A 10,805-nucleotide genomic window follows, 5' to 3' on the forward strand; every position below is an offset into this window, starting at 1 on the left:
AGAAATAAACCAACAATATCTCTGGCCAACTCTTTTTAACAATTTTACTTTAAGTGGGCTCTATACCAAATGTGGGGCTTGAACTCGAATCCCTGAGATTTAGAGTCACATGCTCTACTGACTAAGCCAGCCAGGTGCCCCCCCAACTGATTTTTGAAAAAGGTGCCAAAACTGTTCAGTGGGGGAAAGAAGAATATTTTCAACTGCCGGGACAACTGGCTATCCACCTGCAAAAGAACGAATTTGGATCCCTACTTTATATCATACATAAAAATTAACTCTAATGGATCCAGTATCTAAAACTATAATCTTAAAAAAAAGATTTATTGTAGAGAGAAAGAGCGAGAGTGAGCACAAGCAGGAGGGATAGAGGGAGAGGAAAAGAGTTTCTCAAAGAGACTCCATACTGAGTGCAGAGCTCCATACGGGGCTCGATCCCACAACCCTGAGATCACAACCGGAGCTGAAACCAAGAGCTGGACGCTTAACTGACTGTGCCACCCAGGAGCCCCTAAAACTATAAAACTCTTAGAAGAAAATAAAGATACAAGTCATGATCATAGATTAAGTAATGGTTCCTTAGATAGGACACCTGAAGCACAAGAAAAAAATAAATTGGACTTCATCAAAATTAAAAACTTGTGTGCATCAAAGGGCTCTAATAAAAAAGGGAAAAGCAAAAAAAAAAAAAGTGAAAGACAATTCACAAAATGAAAGAAAGTTATTTATATATGTTTTAAAGATTTGAGAGAGAGACAGCATGTGTACAAGTGGGAGGAGAGGTGAGGGAGAAAAAGAATCTCCAGAAGACTCATTGCTGAGTGCAGAGCCCAACAAAGGGTTTGATCTTATGATACCAAGATTATGACCTGAACCGAAATTAAGAGTCAGGCTCTTAACTGACTGAGCCACGCTGGCACCCCAAGAAAATTATTTTTAAACCATGTATTTGATAAGTATCAAGTATCCAGACTACAGAAAAAATTTTAACCCAGTACTAATAATAAAACTTAAAGATATTTTTTCAAAGACCTACAAGTGGCCACTTAGAATGTGCAAAGATGCTCAATGTCATTAGTCACTGAGCAGCTGCAAATCAAAAGCACAATAAGATACTTCATACCTACTAGCGTGGCTACAATTTAAAAAAAAGCAGGTAACAACAATATTGGTAAGGATGTGGGGAAACTTCATACATTGCTGGCGGAAGGGAAAATGCTGCAGCATTTTGGAAATCTTTGGAAACTTTGGAAAACAGTTTGGCAGTTCAACAGTTACCACATGACCTAGCAAAACCCAGCAGAAATGAAAACATAAGGCTATATAAAAAATTGGACAGTACCATTCGTAGCAGCATTATTCATAATTGCCCCAAAGTAGAAACAACCCAAATTTCCATCAACTGATGAATGGATAAACAAAGTATGCCACATCTGCACCACAGAGGTCAATCAGGAGACTGAAGTACTAATGCGTGCTACAGGGTGGACAAACCTTGAAAGCATTATGCTAAGTGAAAGAAGCCAGACACAAAAGGATGACACAGAACGCCACATATCTCATCAATGTACATGAAACGTCCAGAATAGGCAAATCCAGATACAGAGAGATGGGGAGGACAGAGGGGGAGGAAGAGGTGGTTTCTAGGGGGCTGGGAGGAGGGAAAGAGAGAAGGCAGAGAATGGGGAGTGACTAACTGCCACGAGATCCCTTAATCCCCAAATACTGTTTTTGAAAGAAGCTTCTTGGGAGTCTATTTTTCTGTTATGAGTAAGTGTTTTTCCCAGTCATCCCAAGTTAGTTGATAAAGGCTCTAATTAAATTGTTTTATATTTTTAGAAATAGGAGTCACTGTTACATACTTTATCTAGGTGTAGCTTAGTAAAATTTTTATAGAACTTTAAGTGATTTATAATGTTTCATGTGTACCTGTTTATGTTTTCACAGGCAACGCGCCACCAAATTACTAGCTTTGGTACCAAAAGCAACAGTCACAATATATAATACTTTAGTATGACAGCAGTTTTGTTTTAAAACCAGAATCAAGTTGAATGTGACTTTTATTTTAACTAAGATTTATGCCTGCACATTCATAAAACACTGATACAGTAGTACCGTATTTCCTTTACTCTACTTGATTGCACACTTACTGAAAGGTAAATATACAGATCAAATGATGAGACTTCATGTTTCAGTAAAAGTTTTAAAGACAGAAGACCTGTCTTTTTACTTAATGCTTCAAGAAATAGAATTTTGTTTTTATTTTAAGGGGGGGGGTAGAGTGAGGGGGAGAGGGAGAGAGAATCTTTTCTTTCTTTTTTTTTTTTAAAAGATTTTATTTATTTGACAGAGAGAGATAACAAGTAGTCAGAAAGGCAGGCAGAGAGAGAGGGGGAAGCAGGCTCCCCACTGAGCAGAGAGCCCGATGCGGGGCTTGATCCCAGGACCCTGAAATCATGACCTGAGCTATAGGCAGAGGCTTAATCCACTGAGCCAACCAAGTGCCCCGACAGAGAGAGAGAGAATCTTTAAGCAGGTTCTATACCTAGCACCAAGCCCAATGCAGGGCTCGATCTCACGACCATGAGATCATGACCTGAGCCAAAATCCAGAGTTGGGACAATTCATTGACTGAGCTACTGAGGTGCCCCATGAAACAGAATTTTTAAATCAGAACTAATAGGATCCTTTTCTGGAGTTAACCTAAAAGAAGTTAACTGGAATTGGTAGTTTTTTTGGTTTCTGTTATCTACTTACTATAGCACTCCCAACCAGGACCAGTGCAATAATGAGACACTTTGAAATCCATAATCTTAAAAAAAAAAAAAAAAAAAAAGTGTGGTGGGAAGATGATTATACAAAAAGATCACATATCACAAGAGGTTAAAATGACTGAGTATGTAATATTTTTTATTTTTATTTTTTAAATTTTTATTATTTTTTTAAAAGATTTATTTATTTATTTGACAGACAGAGATCTCAAGTAGGCAGAGAGGCAGGTAGAGAGAGAGAGGGAAGCAGGCTCCCCACCAAGCAGAGAGCCCGATGCGGGGCTCGATCCCAGGGCCCTGGGACCATGACCTGAGCCGAAGGCAGAGGCTTTAACCCACTGAGCCACCCAGGTGCCCCGAGTATGTAATATTTTTTAAAGCCTTCATTTTAGGTCAGCACAAACTTCATATTTTCCCCCTATTTTTAGTATCATTTCATTTTGAGGTTTAACATAGCAAGCCAGTATAAAGTTTTACAGTTCAGTCCAGCAGACCCCCCTGACCCACAGTTTCACTTTCCCTGGGTTCAGTTATCCTCCTCCAGATGTATCCTCAGGAGACCAGTAACAGCCTAATGCTGTGTCACGTCTACAAGTCATCTCATCGCACAGGCATTTTATCATCTCACATTGTTGCAAAAAGGGTGAGTACAGTACAGTGATTTTGAGACAGACACATTCACATAACTTTTATCATAGTATATTGTAATTGTCCTATTTTATTATCAGTTACTGTTGTTCATCTCTTACTGTGCCTAATTTATAAATAAAACTTTATCACAGGTATGTCTGTATAGGAAAAAAAACAGAAAATTTTTGGTACTACGTTTTGGTACTATCCGTGGTTTCAGGCATCCAGTGGGGGGCTCTGGAATGTGTCCCCCTGAAAAAGGGGTACCACTGTAATCCTGGATTCTAAGTCATTTTAAGGTGAAAATGGAAAAAAGTACAAGAAAATTAATTTTCTTCTGTAACATCTCAATCATCTGCTTGTTGACTTTCTTAGTGGACAGGCGGCTACCTGTCCTGTTGCGGATATACACTTAGCTGACCGTGATCTCTGGAAAGGAAAACTCTGAATTTGTCCTTGTCAGCGAGCCCTCTTGCTTAACTACAGATCCCAACAGTTAAAACCAGAAATAGGAGGACTGCCTAACTCAAGCTTTAACTGAAACCTATTGTTCTTATTTCTTATCATACTTTTTTGAGGCACTGATGAAGAGGCTTTGCAATGAGCAGAACATTGTAACTGCCGGGCCGGAAAATCCCCTCCCTTCCCATGATCACGTGATGCACACATACCCACCCGGCCCCCAGCCTGTGATCACACACTGTCTGTTCTTTGGCACGTACCCCTCTGAATCTCTCCCTATAAAACTCCAGGTGTCCAACTTGCGGGCTGAGAGGTCAGTTAAGGCTTGAGTCTGCCACCTGAAATAAATTTTTCTCTTTTCCAAAGCCTGGGTCTTTTGAGTTACTGGCTTCTCTTGGGACAGGTTTATCCGAGTTTGTTCGGCAACAGTGTTGGCAAACCTAACCAGGAGCTGTGTTTTGCTTCGTCCAGCTCCCTTGGTATTCCTGGGGATGGAACACTTGGCCTTGCGGTGCACGAAAGCTTTCCCGTCAGTTTCCGGAGTTACTGGCTGAGATCGATCATTGGGTAACATTTTTACATTATCTAAATGAGGTGGATAATCTGGTGGATATCTAGAGCTTCTGAAAAACCTATAAATCTTCCTCATCAATCTTTGGTGCATTTTGGTAGGCAAGTGTATACCTCTAATGCTGTGCTGTGAAATAGAATTTCAATAGTGATAAAACTGAAATACAGTATTGGTATCTTTTACTTTTTGCTTTTCAGAACCGTCAACAGCTTTCTCCAGATAAAAGCTGTTTGGACAGCATCCACTGTAGCTGCGTAATTGGGTTCTGCCAGTGAAATAACATGCCCATCAGATGGGTTTGCAGACTTGCCCTTCCTAATTCAGTTTAGCTTCTCCATTCCTTGCTGTTATGGTGGCTGTGAAGTCATTCCGTTTCATTTTTACCTTGGTTGCAAGAGCTTTCAAAGGTTCACTTCCTTTGGCTCTAAGTCTGAACCTCCGCTTATGCATAATCCTGAAGTTTGGCAAATTCCTGTGTTTTTCAGGCCCTGCTTCAAATCTACAGTCTCTGTGAAGGCCCAGTTGTGGGATGTCACCTGGAAGTCGGCGTGGCCTTGAAGTTGGGCAGTTGTCCCCATGGGAACAGCCAAGATTTGGCACAGTTCTCCCAAAGGCTTATGGTTAGAACATCCCACAGTTTTTTGAATAACTGGCCCTCCCTCTTCCCCAAGATGCCTCCCTTGGTACCCCATGTCAGGGGGCTGTGGGGCAGCCTCCACCTGGGCCTCTGCTCAGCAGGTGCGCTGGGAGCCTGCTGGCCTTGGGCTCTCCTCGCTTCAGCCCAGGGCTGAAATTCAGGGTGGGAGGAGGCTCCATCTCTCCCATCCAAGACCTCAGGTTGGGAGGCCCCGTCAGCTGGGCCTCAACATCTGGCCTTGAGCCCAAAAAAGCTCCTCTGAGTTGCCTGGGCCATAAGGTTTCTTTTTGGGGTGATGAAATGTTCTGGAATAAGATCGTGGTGACAGTCACATAGCCTTGTGAATATATTACAAACTCCACCAAACTGTACCCTTTAAAATGGTGGATATTACAGTATGTGAATTATATCTCAAAAACAAAAAAGATCTATTATGGCAGAACTATAATATTTAAAAGTGAGAACATGGGGCGCCTGGGTTAAAGCCTCTGCCTTCAGCTCAGGTCATGGTCTCAGGGATCCTGGAATATAGCTGAGCCCCACACCGGGGCTCTCTGCTCCACGGGGAGCCTGCTTCCCCTCCCCCCCACCCCCGCCTGCCTCTTTCCCTACTTGTGATCTTGCTCTCTGTCAAATAAATAAATAAAATCTTAAAAAAAAAAAAGCGAGAACATCCTAAAAATCCAACAGGGTAATTCCGATTACAGAGACCAGTGGATTGTAATATGGAAAATGCCAACGCCGAATGATCTGTAAAGCCGAATACAAAATGCCTCTACATGGAGCTTGCCATGCCCACCTTGAGTTGGTTTTTCTAGTTTAACAAATGAGGAAACTGAGGCTTCCAGGACTAAGTATCCTACCCAGCAGGACACACAGAGTGGTGGAAAAGGAATTCCACCCCTGCTGGTCAGGCCCCATGGGGGGTGGGGGGGTTGGTTATCCACAGAACACCACCTCCACTGTAATTTCCATTGTTATTTAAAACCAGACTTTGGGGTTTGGGAATTTTCATTTGTTTCCTCCAGGAAGTTATCACAGTTTTCTTTCCTCCTTGCTGTTCCAGCCACAAGGCAAGGCCAGCAGACTACCCCACGCCCACTGGGGGGGTGGGGGTGGTATCAGGGTTTCCGAGGTCAGCGGGGGCGGAGCGCGACGAGGCTTCCAGGACTCAGAGCGCGAATACGGAAAGGGGCTTTCTCGCTAAGGCACACCTCGGTGTGGGGGTCAACCCGAACGCCTGGGTTCAAACCGGGGCTCTGCCACGGACAAGTTCAGTAGTTACCTGGGCAAGCGAAACCTCACCCGGCCTCTTCCTGCGTCTGACAAAGGTACTCCTCCTACCTCCCTCACAGGGCTGCTGGCGGGGGGGGGGGGGGGGGGGGGGGACCGAGTTAAGGCTCGTAAAGCAGTTAGCACGGCGCGGGGCACTCAGCACGCGCCCAGGGTGCGTTAGCTGTTCTCACAACCTGAACGTTCCGGGAAACGGCCACCAAGGGTCCGCCGTCCAGCCAGAGGCAGGTGTCGGGTGCCACCTTCTGCAACAGGGCTTAAAAAAACACTCTTTCGGGTCCGACACAGAGCGGCGACACTCGGGGTCCCCCCCATGTTACACTGTTTACGGCCGCACAACCGACCCGACAGGACCAGCCGGGCTGCCCACGCCCACGCAGCCGGCACACCCGCAGCTCGCCGGCCCAGCCCCCCACCCACGCCGCGGTCAGGCCGGCGTTCCACGTGCTCCGCCGCTCCCCGCCCCTTTCTCGGGCCTACCCCCCACGGCCAATCCCACGCCGAGCTCTGAGGGGGGAGCGGCAGCAGCCCCTGGACCGATGCCAACGGCCACCGCCGTCAGCAGACACTTACTTAGTAGAGGGTCCTCTCCGCCTCCCCTCAGGGCCGGGACCCGCAGGAGTACGAGCTGAGCGTGGAAGGACCCGGAAAGACCACGGTGTAGCATCTGCCAGTTAGTTGCGTCCGTTTTTTGTGTAGTCGCCGCGGATAGGACCAGGCGGCCGCCCGTTCCTTCTCATTGGATGTGGCGTCTGACTGTCTACGCCAATAGGATGGATCTTAGGAGGAGGGCGGAGATTGGAGCGCGGCTCCGCCCAGGCCAGGCGAGGAGGCCGCCTGTCGGCTAGGGAGTCTGGGGCGGGGCCGAGCACGTTTGGGGTGGGGCTGAGCGCGTTGGGGGCGGGGCCCGGCGCATTGGAGGCGGGGCCGGACTGGGTCGGAGGCTGAGTTCTGATCCCGGAAGCTCGAGGACTTGTGCGGGCTCCTCTGAAGAAGTGGGTACCTCACCCAGCAACGGGTCCCTTTTCAGTCGGCAGCCAACTGATCCACCCTGGTGTCGTCCTCTCGCCGTTCTGGGCTACTATCCTTTTAAACCTGAGACTTAGGAGGAGGAAAGATTTTACGGTGGGAAGGACAAAGGAGTCTCCGAGATGAGAGAGAGAAAACAGGTGGTGACGTCTTGGGCAGTGACCTCAGGTGGCCGGTCTGCTGACCCTAGGTCTGTATAGCTCCAGGGTGCAAAGGAGCGTGGCCTGAAGGGCTGTCACGGAGGGTCTTCTAGGTTTAGTTCTGTTTTCCTGCCTTGCAGTGTGACCTAGGCCGAGTCTCTTCTCTTTTTTGTGCCTTCATTTCTTCTGTTGAACAATGAAGTTAATCTGATGTTCTCTCCAGTGCGAAGATTGTTTGTACGACTGATATTTCCAGAATGTTCTCTGTGTGCTGTGGCTGTTCCAGATATCAGCTGACAGCTATCAGAACTTCTAGAAGCTTGTGATGGGCACTTGGCCAGAAGTGACAGTTTGGGAGAAGATCTGGGTTCAAATAGACCAGGCTTGGCCGGGGTGGGGGTGGGGTGGAGGGGAGAGGGAAGAAAGAAAAAAAAAAAATTAAACAAATATGCCAAGCTTGGTTGTTGCCACTAGCAGACCTGGCACACCATGTGCCTTGTTGACCCGGGTCCTTGTGAGTGACTGGACCAGTTAGAAAGTAGGTCATATGGTTTATCAGTTGTATCTCAGTGTGAAAGCATTTCAATCAATAATAAGGTAGAATTTCCGCTCTCAAAGAGTTTACACACAAATGCAGGGTGTGCAGCACGGAGAGGTGGAAAGGGGAATGAGAAGTGAGTAGAGTCAGAATAAAGGACAGCTTTGTGAAGCTTGAGTGGCCCAGAAGAGAAGGCAGAGACAGACATTCTAAGCTGAACAAACACTGGAAGTCTGGTCAAAGAATAGTGAGGCATTCATTGTGGCTGCATGGGAGGGGAGTGTTAGAAGCAAAACTGGCAGGGTAGGTTGGGTCAGATGTCAGGGAAAGGAGCAGGCAGAGAGGACCTGGAAGGTTCGAGAGTTGGGGAGTGCAGGACTAGAGCTCTTGAAGAGAGATCACCCAGGTGGCACAGTAGGAGAGACTGGAGAGGACAGACTGTGGAAATCTGCAATTGGGGAGCCTCCTCAGGAGCTTATTGAAGCCACAGACCCTGTGAAAGGTAGTGAGGGCTGAAGCGGAGTGGTGGTCGCTGGGATGGAAGAGAGGGCAGATGGGGGACACGCTTGAGAGGATGGAGGATCTGCAAGGTTTGGTGAACCCTGTGGGAGGAGTGAAAGGGGATTGCCAAGCTGGAGAGCTCGGGCCGCTGGAGGAAGTCAGGAATGATGGCCGCCAGCCAGGCAGGGGGCTCAGATGCAGGTTAGGCCTTGGTGGTCTGCAGTAGGCACACCAGAGAAAAAAGATGAAAGAACATTTGCAAATCAAGGCACAAAGGCAGCTTGGTCTCAGGCGAGAGTCATTTGCTGTCTGTGAGCCTCAGTTTCCTCATAGATAAGATGAGGATGGTGAGATGTACTGAAGAGGGTTATTGTGAGGAGTCCCATGTGCTGGCTCTAGAGCCCCTCACTGCTTTGTCTGCGTGCCTGTGGATTCAGCACCTGCCGTTATGAGGAAGACTGGATATCTGGACAGTGTAGTTACCAACAAAAGTAAAAATAGGGTGACGCCTGGGTGGCTCAGTTGGTTAAGCAGCTGCCTTCAGCTCAGGTCATGATCCTAGGGTCCTGGGATCAAGTCCCACATTGGGCTCCCTGCTCAGAGGGGAGCCTACTTCTCCCTCTGCTGGTCACCCCCTTCCCCACTTGTGCTCTTTCTCCTTTCCCTCTGACAAATAAATAAATGAAATCTTAAAAAAAAAAAAAAAAAAGAGAAGAAAAACTAGGTGGTTCAGTTGGTGGAGGGTCTCTTGATTTGAGCTCAGGTCATGATCTCAGGTTGTGAGATCAAGTCCCGCCTGGGCTCCACACTTAGCGTGGAGTCTGCTTGAGATTCTCTCTCTTCCTTTCCCTCTGCTCCTCTCCTCACTCATGCTCTCTCTTTAACATAAATAATTCTTTAACAAAAAAATAATTCCTTTAAAAAAATATCTGCAGAATTTGAAGCCAAGGCAAATAAAAGTTTTTCTCTGAAATGGCATCTAAAATGAATAACATTAAATTTGGCTATATTAAAAAGAAAAAGATATATGGTCCTTATCATGTGCCACATATTTTCTAACCTCTTTCCATATGTTCATTCTTTTAATTACAACTGTGTGAAGTAGGTGCTACTCCTATCACTACTTCACGGGTCAGTTGAGTCATAGGTTAAGTAACTTGCGCAGGGTCACACAGTTGGTGATTGGCAGAGCCAGGGTTTAAACTCGGGCAGTCTGGTTCCAGAGTTTGTACTCACAAGGCAAGAACAATTGAAAGTTAAAAGACACTCAGTTTGGTATAAAATACCTTTAACTCCTATCACAGAAAAGCGATTTTCTTAATATATAAAGTACTGCAAGTAAACACAGTAGAAAAATGAAGTGTCTCAGGGTGCCTGGGTGGCTCAGTGGGTTAAGCCTCTGCCTTTGGCTCAGGTCATGATCTCAGGGTCCTGGGATCGAGCCCGGCATCGGGCTCTCTGCTCAGCAGGGAGCCTGCTCCCCCCCCACCCCCTCTCTCTGCCTGCCTCTCTGCCTACTTGTGATCTCTGTCTGTCAAATAAATAAATAAAAATCTTTAAAAAAAGTGAAGTGTCGGGGCGCCTGGGTGGCTCAGTGGGTTAAGCCGCTGCCTTCGGCTCAGGTCATGATCTCAGAGTCCTGGGATCGAGCCCCGCATCAGGCTCTCTGCTCGGCAGGGAGCCTGCTTCCCCCCCACCCCCTCTCTCTGCCTGCCTCTCTGCCTACTTGTGATCTCTGTCTGTCAAATAAATAAATAAAAATCTTTAAAAAAAGTGAAGTGTCGGGGCGCCTGGGTGGCTCAGTGGGTTAAGCCGCTGCCTTCGGCTCAGGTCATGATCTCAGAGTCCTGGGATCGAGCCCCGCATCGGGCTCTCTGCTCGGCAGGGAGCCTGCTTCCTCCTCTCTCTCTGCCTGCCTCTCTGCCTACTTGTGATCTCTCTGTCAAATAGATAAATAAATAAATCTTAAAAAAAAAAAAAAAAGTGAAGTGTCTCTACCAACTAGACAGAAAAAGAAATAAACATGAAAGGATCCTCACTGTCCCTCAATATAAGGAAAATGTAGTTTAAAACTCCTCTGAGGGGTGCCTGGGTGGCTCAGTTTTGATTCTGGCTCAGGTCAGAGTCTTGGTCGAGAGAGCAAGCCCTTCACTGGGCTTCATGCTCAGTGCAGAGTCTGTTTGTCTCTCTCCCTCTGCTTCTCCCCTGTTCTGTTCCTCCCCTGTTCTCCCTC

At 46.8% G+C, this 10,805-nt stretch overlaps 1 protein-coding gene and 1 pseudogene across 2 annotated transcripts in view; both read right to left on the reverse strand.

Annotated features, from left to right (window-relative positions):
• DCAF4 (DDB1 and CUL4 associated factor 4) overlaps positions 1-7,084 on the reverse strand; it is a 32,315-nt gene extending 25,231 nt beyond the window's left edge. For both annotated transcript variants that reach the window (XM_047736070.1, XM_047736069.1), the window contains exon 1: positions 6,938-7,084. The gene's annotated coding sequence lies outside the window, so the exon portion shown is untranslated. The remainder of the gene's footprint in view (positions 1-6,937) is intronic.
• Positions 4,041-5,482, reverse strand: LOC125103965 (CBY1-interacting BAR domain-containing protein 1-like; annotated as a pseudogene).
• Positions 7,085-10,805: the final 3,721 nt, after the last annotated feature.

Source organism: Lutra lutra, chromosome 7 (assembly GCF_902655055.1).
Source record: "Lutra lutra chromosome 7, mLutLut1.2, whole genome shotgun sequence".
Classification (NCBI taxonomy): domain Eukaryota; kingdom Metazoa; phylum Chordata; class Mammalia; order Carnivora; family Mustelidae; genus Lutra; species Lutra lutra.